The sequence below is a fragment of the Camelina sativa genome, chromosome 18, assembly GCF_030686135.1.
Source record: "Camelina sativa cultivar CO46 ecotype springtype chromosome 18, ASM3068613v1".
Taxonomy (NCBI): Eukaryota; Viridiplantae; Streptophyta; class Magnoliopsida; order Brassicales; family Brassicaceae; genus Camelina; species Camelina sativa.
In genome coordinates this window covers 16838593-16851968 of record NC_141897.1, presented here as the reverse complement: position 1 = coordinate 16851968, position 13376 = coordinate 16838593, and the positions used below count along the sequence as shown (strand labels likewise).

Sequence of the window (13376 nt, the reverse complement as noted above, 5' to 3'; positions counted from 1 at the left end):
GCTGTTATGTTAACAATTAACCTATATATAATAATATATATTCGTATGTGAAGTTTAGAATATATATAACATGAAAGAAATATGTGACTGTGTGATCATATTAAGCGAGACAAATCAGGTCTACTTTGCCAACATGAATCTTTTTTTTTTTTTTTTTGTGAAACATTAGAAGGATTGATTACCAACCACAAACTAAAATTCAATAATTATGTCATTTTACAAATTATATTCGAAAATATCTGTGATATTGATTGGCAACACATGGAGCTTACATAGTCGTTAGAAGATATTTATTTCATTTGAGTCCTCTCCCTCTCCTTAAAAGTTTTATTCGTCAAGAGCTTTGAGCCTATCATGTCTTTGTCTATGAAAATATTATAAATAAAAACTACCATGATCCAAGTGGTGTGATGTACTGATGTCTCCTCCTCCTACCATACAATGAAAATGAATTACTCGTAAACGGTAAAAACGAATTAACATTTTAAAGAAGAATTTAATTCATGGTCAGTAGGAGAAGTGGACGGTGAGCGTCGGTCTAACTAAATTAGTTTATTCATTTTAATTAACTAAAAAAATCATGTGGTTCTGATTGCGTCTTTCCAGTCAAATAACGATCGTTTAAGCCGGCTTCAGATACTATGTTAGAGATTTAAGGATAACTACAAGACTTTTCTATTTGGATAAAAGACCACCTCCAATGCAAATAAACTCTCATGGAATGTTAGTAATATTTTAATTGTAAATTTTGAAACTTTCTAAGTTAAGAATCTCTTAAAGATTAATTAAAATTATATGTCTCCAATGGTAGAAACCATTTGGGGCTCTTAAAAACAAAAACAAAATCTTTTGAAAATTATAATATTTTTAGTAGTAAAATATATATTGTTTAAATTTTGAAACATTTCATAAAACTTAAATTTTGAAACATATACCATTTTTTCTCAGATTATGTTACTGTATGATTGTGTTTGTGATGAGAACCAAATGTCCAAATGGTTAATCGGAGTAGACCGACATAGATTATATAATAAAGATAAGAGTGGAGGAGATATGGTATCTCCGTTATTAGTAGGCCTGACTCCCATTCATTCTTCACGTTTCATATGATTCAGCCAAAATTCAAAAGCTGTATCATTAAAGTGTTGTTGGTATTGGTAGTAAGTACACAACGATATGAAAATGATAAAAAAGTGAAAAAAATAAAATCTGGAATGAAAGACTTTTTCAAAGAATCTAAATATTGATGTTGAAGTAATCGGAGTCCAGATGATGCAGCCTCACGTAGCCGTCTTCACCTCCACTAGAGAAACTGAAAAATACATTTCACAAACTCATTAACAAAGCCATCAAAAAATACACAAACTCATCAATGCATGTGAATAACAAACTTAAGTCAACACAGAGCATATGCTCGTTCATTCAAAGTTACAATATTCCACATAGTCCATAGAGATGTCACTATAAACAACAAACTTAACTCAACACTTTGCATTAAGAGCAGGAGCTTTTATGTATCTCCTAAATCTTGAAAACAAACGACTCCCTTGCCTTCAAATACAAAACAGGGGAAGCAAGCATACTGCAAACACACAATCATTCAACCATGTGTGTTTAGCAATTACCTGTAAATGATTTTGTCTAAGAGTTCTCAACCTTTGCATACTCTGGTCAAAGGAGATTAAAGTATTGGAAGATGATCAAATGAGCTTAGGAAACCTCACTGAGAATTTTGTAGTTACTCCATTACAATATAAACATTATATTTTCATCATCTTCAAATGCATCATAGAACTGGACTAGGTTTTTGTGACCAGTCAGAGCCCGCAATATCTTGGGTTTCGCCATAGCTGACTGTCGAGCAAGAGAGAAAAAGCTAGGAAGAGAGAGAGACACGGGGAGACTTTTTTTCCATTTCTCTATTCTTCACATTTTATTTCTTTTTGGATTATTTTTTTAGCCTTTACGAGTTACAAAACATTTTATGTTTTCTTTGGTTGTTTCATTTTTTTGTAAAATTCCTTTTCTGAAGTATTGTTTCAACGCCAATTTTTTCTGAAGTAAAGTTTAAAATTATGTTATTTTGTTATCAACTTATACAATACTTCATATTCAATGGACTTAAATCCACTAAAAATTTCAATCTATTTTTTTCATTTGGAAAATGTTTTAGACATGAAAGTATGTTGGTATTTATTTAACAGGAAAATTTACAGTAAAACCTCTAATTTGTGATCCAAATTTTAGAACTTCGGTAAGAGTGTCAATCGACACAGATGGTGGTGTCGATCGACACCTTATATGATCGGATTAACGGTTCGATTTTAATTCTCCGATTTGCGTGGTCGGTCTAAGAAAACCCTAAGCCTTCAATTTATAAGGGAAAACTCGACTTCTCAGAGTCTTTAGCCGCTTCCATCAGTTTTACAAAGAGAAAGAAAAGAACAAAAGTCTTTGTGAGTGTTCTTGAGGTTTTTGGAAATTCTTTGACTTTGTTGGTGAGTTTTCTTCCTGGAAAATGTGGATCTAAGGCTAAGGATGTGTGGGAAAGTTTGTTGTGGTTATAGCTTCGTCGTTTGGGTTTAGATCTCTCTGTTTTTGCAAAGGTGGGCGAATGACCATAGCTTATCTAAGCTAAGATCTATGTTTCTGTGACTGTGTGTTGTATGATTGTTTTCTTGTAAGGTTTTTGTGTTTTCCATGGCCCATGGGGTTGGATTCACTTATGGGAATACCTTGGACGCGTGTGAGCTGTCTGGAGGTGGAATTCGGAGCTAGAGATCGAAGGAAGTCGATCGATACAAATGCTTAGACGGCGCGAGAAACCTAACGAGCATCGATCGACCCAAGAACTGTATTGGTCAACACAACCTTCGCCAGGTGTCAATGTCGATCGACACTATCCTTCAGCGGTGGCTGATGTTGTGATTGCTTTGTGTATTACCTGGTTTGTTTGTTTTTTGTTGATTGTGGCATGAAAAAAACTTATTTTTTGTGTGTATACCCACTAGATGGGAGGATTGCCTCACTAAGTATTTCTGGTAAAATTTACGCATCTCTTTTGTGTTGCGCTGCAAGTAAATGCAAATTGTGATTGTGGAATCAAGGCGATGAAGAGGAGGACGTTCTAGAGGCTCAGTTATTTGTTTTATGCTTCTGTAGGTTGCTAGAATGGAAAATTATTGTCTAGAATGGATTTTAGGTTGCTGGTTCTATGATGTTATATTCTTGAATCGTTGGTTATTGTTTTTATTAGTTATTGGATTATTGGAATTGATTTATGTTATCCATTATTTTTGATTGAGGCTAGATTGCTAGTGAGTACTGGATCACTAGATATTAGGGTTTAAAAAAAGGGTCGGGTTGTTCATTAATAAACGCTATAAATTAATAAATTCTTTCGATCACTAGTTGGACCAATGTTAAAAATGACATAATTAGATAAAATTATAAGATAATATTTTTTTAAGATATTCTATGTAAATATATGGTCTCATCAATATCATAAATTAATATTTATATAAATTATAATATATATATATCTAATAAAATTCAGTTAAATATAATTTAAGTAGTTTTGTTTGCTTATTCTTAAATTTGCATTCTTACTAAAGTTCATCTCAAAAAAAAAAATTATAAACAAGAATAAATTATGAAAGTATAAGAACTATAATGAAAACTCTAAAATATATGAACTATCACAAAAATTATTTTTAAATATAAAAATTTCGATTATATAAATAGACAAATCTCTTCATAATTTAATATTGATTAATTTTGTTTAAAGAGTTGTATTTGTTTGTGTGTCTTAAATCTTGGAAAGATCTTGTTTGTGTGTGGTTAAGGCGAAGCTAAAAAGGTTTTAAATTGTGTAAACGTTAAAAAATTAAGTCTTTAAAGCTACATACATATATATCTCCCAAATTAGACTATAGTGAATTAAAGTATTAAAATGTTTCCAAAAATAAAAATCACATCCATTTTGTATAAAAAAAATAATTAATAAAAGATTACAATCACAATGTATAACTAATAAGTTGAAAATGTGGTATTGCCGTTGAAAATGATTTTCAAGTTGTTGTCTTGTTGAGTTTCTTAAAAGTAAAAATAGAAAAGCCTAAAAGAATAAAATTGTTTGAAAGACTAAAGTACAATGTTGCCATGTTGGCGATCGCAAGTATGAAAAATTAACATGTTGTAGTTCAAGTTTGTATTATATTACGATTATTACCTAGTTAGCGTATTATTGTTTTTGGTCAACTGTTTGACTTTATTTATAAACCGGTAAGAAATAGCCGACATGATTATTGACCGGTTTAGTTTGACATCAAAATTGCAATTTTGATATTTGGTTGAGTGGCTAAATTTTGGTTGGAAACGGTTTAGAGTTTGACCTTGCATTTTTGCCAACTTTTTTTTAAACACAACCAAAAATGCATGTTACGGGTTGTCAACACCCCTACTACGCCCGCCTATTATGATTTATGATGTTTAATTTCACAATATCTTTCGAGTTAAGTTGGGAAGTGGGAACGTTAAAGAAGTTCAAAGTGAACATGTGGTTTTTTCGTAAGAGATGTTTGTTGTTCATTTCCAAGTGGAGGTCAGCTGTATATTTGATTTAAGTCCTTTACGGTATACAAGAAAGAACAAAAGTATTTCTATACGTAATAGAAAGCTAAAAAAAACGAGTAGGATTTAGAAACACAATCCTGATTACAAATTGAAAACCGGAAAAGAAGAATAAGGAAACTCAACAATAGATTATCCATAATTAATGAAAGGAAACAAAGCCTAACCACAAGAAACCGGGATTGGCATTGGCCGGTTAGTGGAAAAAGGCGGCTGCATAACTGGAACACTACAAAAAAACAGGTGTATTGTATCATTTATTTTGTATGTTTGCATTACTTATAAGTGATACTTACATTGTTGATGCAAATAATTAACATCAATTTATTATTAATTGATGCAATTTTATTTTGTTTGTATCGGTTGTTATAATAGATATTAATAATGCATCAATTATTAATAAATGATACTATGTTTTATATCAATTTGTAAAAGTGATATAACTATTTGTGTCAGTTTTAATAAGTGATGTTGAAATTAGTATCCATTTTGTAAAATGATTTTAATAGTTGTATCATTTACAATAATTGATTTAATATTTGTATAATTTCGAATATCTGATTTAATTTATGTATTTTCGTATTTATTTAATTAATTAAATAAGAAAATAGATAAAATAAGAATAATTAAAAGATGATAAATTCGCAAATGATTTACTATTAATTAATTAACTGATTTCAGATTTTTTTTTTATTAAACTAATTAATTAAATAAAAATACAAATTCTTTTTATTAATATTCCTAAACAGAGTTTGTTATGATTTACATAATTAGAATTGGTTTACAAAATAATTAACCAAACAAACTAAAAACCCTAGCTTGGTAGCTTTTTTTGTGGCCGTCGCCGCCGTGCCAAGATCTTCGGATAATTGTGATTTCCTTCGATCTGGGTGTTCCGCTGATTGAGCAAGGAAGAGTTGGTCAATCTCATATCTCGTCTACGTTAACTACCGGTTAATTCGCAGGCCTCTTCCACCGTAAATTTAGACATAACAAACGTCCACCGTCACCGGCAATCATCTGTTGTCCTTGTCGAAGATTTGTAGGCTACATCCCCATCGGTTTTTTCATCCCTCTGGTCTATCTTAAATAACTGGATCTATCATGATTTATTTTTGTTTGATATGGGTAAAAAATGCCGATCCTAATCACCACAAAATTACTTGTATGATGAAATGAGAAAGGAGAAGAACGAAGGAGATGATGCGATGAAAGAAAAGTTGTGAGAAAGGAGAAAAATAAAAGATAATATAGAAGTGAAGAAGTTTTTATCACAAGAAGAAAAAAAAAGTTAAAAAGGAGAAGTTTTGAAAAAAAAAAAAAAAAACCTTTTGGTTGGATTAAATATATGAACGGTGGATAGTAAACGAACGTTCAATCCTTGCCACTCTTGACTAGCCAATGAGAAATCTCCATTACTATTTTTTTTAACTTATGTTACCTTATGTTCTAAAAATTAAAAATTGAATGTGAATTATGTTAATATAATATATTTAACATCAGTTTTCTAAATGATATAAATTTTGTGTCATTTAACAAAAGTGATTTTACCAAAAATTAATAGATACATCAATGAACTAAATGATGTGAACTTTTATTTTATATCAATTTTTTAAAAAGTGACACAAACTTGTAAAATTGTATCAGTTTTATTTAATTGATGTCAAATAAGTTAATTATAGCATTAGTTAATATAAGTGATGTTATGGCATATATATACATCACTTACAAATAAGTAATTTAAAATAACATCACTTAGTTTTGTGATGCAAAATAAATGATACAATACACCTGTTTTTTTGTAGTGGAAGGAATTAATTAATTGACATGACCATGTAAGGCTGATATTTTTAATTAATTAAAATTTTCCGAATAATCATAATTTTTTTCAGGAAATTTCTATAAATCAAAAATCGATGATGATTTGTTAATATTGGATAGCCTAAAGTAAAAAAAGAAAAGCCTAAAAGTAAAAAACAGAAAAGCCTAAAAAAATAAAATTGTTTGAAAGACTAAAGTATAATGTTGCCAAGTTGGCAAGTATGAAAAATGAACATGTTGTAGTTCAAGTTTGTACTATAACAGAGACTGACGCACGCACACTTCTTCTCACAGCAAGCTCAGCGACAATACCAGTAAAGCATCCCATGTTCTGAAGTAAGTTCATAATGTGAGAGATGAAATGAAATTTACCTAAGGTTAGCCAACAAAAAGAGTGAGCTAACAAAAACTAGAGTCGAGATGAGTAAAAGAAGAAAAAGGAAAAGCATACCTCGTTAGCCCTTTATGGGTTTGGACAGATGTATAAAGCTTGAGTTGCAGAGATTTCTGGATTGATTCGGCTGAGCATTCCGAGCACAAAGCATTCTATTATTCTCGAACCATCGTATGCTAGAGAGACAAGATGCTTGTAAGGCGGTTTCATGATCAAGGGCAAACACACTGCTTGTATGTTGCCTGGACTTGCGAATTTCATGTTGAGATATAAGCCCTTCAGCAAAGCGGGTGATAGATTCAAATCTTCAAACACATCTGCTCGTGGTGGTTGTGGTGTGTCACCAGACATAACCTAAAAGATAGAAAATAAAATGGATTGCATAGCTCGAGATTGAGATGCATCAAACTGAGAAGAAGGAAAAAAAATTTGAACTGGAAGAGAAGATATTTGAAGTTGAGATGAAACTGGAGACCATTGAGTCGGAGGCCAACACATTGAGATCACATGGAGAAAACTAAAAAGGGTTTGGTTGTTAGTTATACTTGTGTGTTTTTAGTCTTATGCATGTTTAGTATGTAATGTTTGTTTTACTCTTCTTAGCAACATTTTTTTTTTTTGGCTTTTAGTTATGCTTGTGTGTTTACTCTTATGTTTAGTATGTAATGTTTGCCTTACTCTTTTTAGTAACAAAAAAAAGTTTGGCTCTTAGTTATGCTCCTGTGTTTAGTCTTATGTTTAGTATGAAATGTATGCTTTAATTAATTAATGTTTGTCAAAACCTAACCCCTAACTCTCTTTTTTTTTAATAATTAATTTGCCCTTTTAAAATTTAACATTCCTAACCTTTTGATGATAAAACATAAATATATACTATAGTGTACTAAGAAGGACAAAGATTTTTTTTTAAAAGAATTTCACTAACCAAATTTCGAATTAATTTATGAATATATTATAAATTTTTATCATTTTTTTAGAACTTCAAAACTGCAAAGTTTGTACAAACACAAAGTAAAGGAAAGCGTTAAAATTAACTTGGACTACAATAGTAAAAATACAAATTGAATAAATAAATAAATAAAAGATATACATGGACAAAGTATCCATATTATGCATTTATCTCTATGTTTGGTATATATAAATGTTTGTCATATCTTTTTTTTTTTGCCTAATGTCTTAAATAAACTTTTAATAAAAATGAAATATTTGCTGTACTATATATATCATCAATAAGCAAGATTCATGTAATGTTGTAGATATAAATATTTTTTTAAACTAGTATTCACATTGAAGGCAAAGTCAAGTCTCTTCCTTTTGTTCTTTTTTTATAGAACTGTAATTTGAAAAAAGGTGAGACGTTTCTAATAACTTAGAGCAACTCCAACAGACTCTTAAACCCTCAAAATTTGAGGGTTTTTTAGTTCCAACAGATCCTTAAACTTTTAATTTTTAAGGGTTTGAATAGTGAACCTTCAAATTTGAGGTGCACTATTCAGCCCCTTAAAATTTTATGTATATTTCATTTTAGTCTTTATAACTTTTCTATCTTAAAAATATGTCTAAATAAGTTTAATTGTTTGAAATCTATCTATATAAATTCAATTGTTTGATTTATATCTATATACATTCTATTATTTGAAATATATCTATATAAATTTATTTTTGAATATATCTATGGAAATAATTATATTGAATAACTTTATATTTTACATGTAGTTTTATTTTATATTTTTGATATATATATATATATATATATTATATGTTTTTTTTATCATAGAAGGTATTGTATTTTATTAATGTTGTTTGATATATTTTTTCATTGTGTATTTTATATTTATCTATAAAAGTTTTGTGATTATAACAAATTATTAGTAAGATTGTGGACTATAATATAAATAGAAAAAATTTTAGAAATAAATTTGAGGGTGTACCATTGGAGTAAATGACCTTCAAACTTTTATGTTGAAGATGAACTCCCTTTAAAACGAAGGCATTGTTGGAGATGCCCTTACAACCTAGCCCCTTCGTAAATATGTTTCTTATAAAACCTCATGTTTCCTTTAACAATAAAAACACCATAAATATGTTTTTTTGTATCAACCACTACTTATCGAAAAAAGTTACATTATTAGGTATATTTTGGAAAAGAAAAAAAAAATACAAAAAATTGGATTTGTGCATGATTTAAAATCTAGTCCCGGCCCATATACATCCTTCGGTATGATCACTTTTTCTTATCATGATGAAAGAATTCACATCATAAATTGGTCATGGCGCCTAGGCCGCATATAAAATGGGATCTCATTGGATCAGTTGTTTTATTATTGTTGTTTTGTCATAATCCATATAATATAAAACAACCCAAACTCATGTTTAGGTACATTAAATACAATATATATATAAAAAAGTGAATTTTGTGACCAGAAAAATGTGACCATTCTTTTGGTCTGATTATTATGACGATTTACATACAAAATTGTGACGTATTGACATGGCCATAAATACGTTACCATTTAGTCATAATATTGTGACTGTCATAAATACGTTACCGTTTAGTCATAATGTTATAACTAAATTAAAGGTATCTAACTTATGTCACTGTTTATGTCAAATTTGTTATAAAATATATAGTCACAAATATAAATACAGATTTACGACAAAATATGGTAACTAAACTGTAGGAGTTCTGTGACTAAATTTACGTTATTAATAGTTACAAATGTTTAGTAACTACCTTGTTACAATTAGTCACTATTTCAGTTACTTTGTGTTTGGTCACAGACACAAAGTTAATTTTGGATCTGTTTCATACTATTAACTATCTGAAGAATATATAATTATATCTTCAGCTCTCAGATTCCTCTGTTCTTCATGAAAGTTTAGGTGCATACTGATCAAGCAAGTGCTGATCTTCTGCCACTGGTACCCCCGATCCGTTCCATATAAGACTGCAATGTTAGCTTCTGTTCCAAGCAAGTGAATGTCTTTGGATTTTTTAATCTATTATGAATGCCTAATAGAGTTTCCGTGTAGTGGCCTCCTTCGCATCTTTGGTGAGACGTTTTCTTGATATTCAAGGGACTGCGATCGAATGCTTCACATCACATTTATTCATAAAAAGGTTCTAAACTAAGCGTTAACATTATAGTTACGTCTTTCTTACTATAATCTTAAACTTACACAGTGGTGCATGTAAGAATGTAACGTTAAGCTATTCGTTTTGACGGTTGAATTTACGAGAACGCGAAGTCGGTTCATTCATAGTCTTTGAGGAAGGAAACAGAGAAATGTGATGAATAATTGGCAGAGAATTGAAGAAAAAAAAGCAGAGAGCTGAAGCAAAATAGAACAAACAAAGAGATAAGACATAAGAGATCAAACAAAGAGATCTTAGCTATGATTCTCAACAATTTGTCACGATTATTATTAGGCTTTAACGAATTTGGTTTCTTATTTGGAGCGGAGTAGCCTAATTACGATCACCTCAAGCATACGGTAATGGTAACTTCGACGTACGTTTTAAGAAGATGACGAAAACGTGGTTCTCCTCATTGAGAAATAATTCTTAAAGTTTAGCAACATGTAGAATCCAAACAATCTCAAACACACGATGCACTTGATGTCAAAAAGTTTTTTTTCAAATAAATTTTACATTTTATTCAAAGAAAAGAAAAGAAATTTTTTTATTGAATGAAAAAAATGTGTACAATCGGATGATTAAAACACCATATTTCTCCAAGAGCTATTCTAAACAAAAAAAAAACCTTAAGCTATAATATCTAAACATAACATTAACTAGTAGCAGTCATCGCTCTCATAACACACTTGCTATAAAAATATATATATATATATATATATATATATATATATATAACTACAATATATAGAAATCATCATCAGGGTATCGAAAGCAAGTCCTGATCACTGCCCAGCAGCAACTCTTCAATCCAATCTTCATACCGTTCAGTCTCCATGGCTTCAACCTGCTCATCCACCTTCTCTCCCCCGAGTGCCTCTTTTTGCTGCTGCTCCCAGAATGAAGAAGAAGAAGAAGAGTCATCATCATGCTGACCATGATTAGTAGAAGTGGAAGCTTCCTCGTGATGATCCTTCTCCTTCTTCTTCTTGGAATTCCTTTTCTTGTGAATCTTGCGCGGGACGACTAGCTCCAGCTGATCAAGCTTATCTTCCACATGATGATCATTCTCCTTCTCCTTCTCCTTCTTCTTCTCCGACCATTTTTTCTTGTGAATCTTGCAGAGGACTGTGTCCTGGAACGTATCAGTAGGTAGCCTAAACTCGTCCATAATCCAGCTTTCGTTGCTTGGAACATCAATAGAAACACTACCGCCATCGTCTCCTCTCTTCTGCTTCTTGTTCTTGCTGGCGCTATGATAAGTAAATTTTTGCTTTACCCCGATGACCTTCCCTGTTTCCTCGTCGATGATTTCGTCTTTCCCATTCGCATTCCAGTTCCCACGGTCAATGCCATCTCCGATGATCTTCCGCTTCGAGTACTTACCGCAACCAACCTTCTCTTTAGGATCTGCGTCTTTGTAGTGACATAATACCACTCATCTTCCTTGAGAAAAGGATGGTTGGTGTGTTCCAACAACCATGGCTCCTTGGCATAAACATCTTTCACCACTATAAAGTCTTCCATGGGCTCACCTCTTAGCATTGGTATAAGATAAGAGTTGATGACTTCTGGCCCCGTGGGATCAAAGTGAATACCTTCATCCTCTTCGTAGTAGTCGTTCTCCGTTGTCATTCTATGGTTCTCAAGGTTGAAAGCTGAGTTAAAAGCGATTATTTGTTTTGTGATTGTTGCTAAACTATGATGAGAGAGATATGAGAAATTATGAGTTCATGTGTACGTGTCTTTATATATTGGTTAGGTGTCCTATAATTCCAAGTAAATTTGGGTTTTGCCAAAGATTATCTCAATATTGTTTTAAAGTTATTGTATATATATCTTAATGTTGTTTTAAAGTTATTGTATATATATCTTAATATTGTTTTTATAAACACTATATAAAATTGTATTTTAAAAACAATAGATTCAGATATATAGGAAGTTTTTCTTCAAAACAATATATTCAGTTTTAAGACGACACAACAAATAAATAAGTTTTTTTTTCAATTTATTTTGCAGCTAATTTTTATAGTTTTTAATGATTTTGTTTTCGTTAAACACATGTAAAATATTCTTTCTTAAAACCAAATAAAATATTATTTGTTAAGTCTGGTAAAAAAACATACAAATTAATTGTTTTGCTATAACACATGAAAACAACTTTCAGTATAAATATATCTCGCTCTATAGACTTGTACTACGTGTTAACATCCTAATTGGTCCTAAACTCCTAATTAAAGGAGATAATTTTAAGTTTTTAACGATTTTGGTCCGTCGCCAAGGACGGTAGAACGTAGTGTTTCGTTTCTAGGGAACAGAAGAAGATACTAGCAGCTCTTGAGACAGCAAGAAGGCTTTTAAAAAAAAAAAAATCCCAAACATACTGATAGAGTTAAACTAAGAAAATAATCTTTGGGTTACGTCTTTTTTTTTTTCATGTTGGTGTGGGTACGTGAATTACTAGCTTGTAGCCTTTGGTTCTTGTTTTTTTTCTTCATTTCTTTCATTGTTAACCATTAGTGAGTTGTTCCACTATGAGCTTCATACTGTTTTTTTTTTTTTTTTGTATACTCTGTTGCAGCAAGATAAAGTTGATGCCATATTCAATGCATGTGCCGTTGCTGGTTCAACGGTTGAATTTCAAACAAGATCACATACTGACTTTCAGAGATCATGGATCAACTCGCGAAAGAAGAATAAGTACTCTACTTCACCAGCTGAAGAAACCAGGTACCAATTTCATTCTTTTCAGAAAAAGCTTTTACAGAGAGCTGGTTGAATGAGATCAATGGTTGGAGATCAAAGAGCAACGTTGAAACCAGTAGAAGAGAGGCACTTTATAGTAGTAATAAATTCTTAAAAAGAAGATATTTTTTGAAGCTTTGGCGCAATTGTTGACTTGGATGAGAGCAGCTGTTCGCACATACTCATAAAGGAAGTTCACAACTACAATATGCCAGGGAAGGACAATTTGTCAGGCCAGACATGTTTGCCTGTCCAAGCTGAGACGGCATACGTTCTATTCCATTGTATGATCACTAAGGCGAGAGACTAGTTGCAGTTACACTTCCCATGCGGTTTAAAATTATGTACACAACTAATATACAAGAAGATCGCAACAAATTTCACAAAAACTTTCTACCGTACTAACCATCTCGAGAGAAAACAAACCTTCAGAAAATGAATTTGGCGTTGAACCACAACTTGGAAATTGGAACCCTTTATGAGCTTAAACCGATTAAAATTAAAAGTCGATTATCTATGCGACCCAAAACTTTAATCTAATTTTGATTTTTGGAGTCGGTTTAGCAAATGATTTGAAAAGTGTGACGTCTCTTAACATTTGACACGTATTTGTTGTAGTGCGTATCATCATCATTATCATCATACCAA

The 13376-nt window shown here is 31.2% G+C and overlaps 1 pseudogene; it reads right to left on the bottom strand.

Moving 5' to 3' along the window:
- Nucleotides 1-10743: 10743 nt before the first annotated feature.
- On the bottom strand, nucleotides 10744-11618 carry LOC147922997 (transcription factor JUNGBRUNNEN 1-like; annotated as a pseudogene).
- Nucleotides 11619-13376: the final 1758 nt, after the last annotated feature.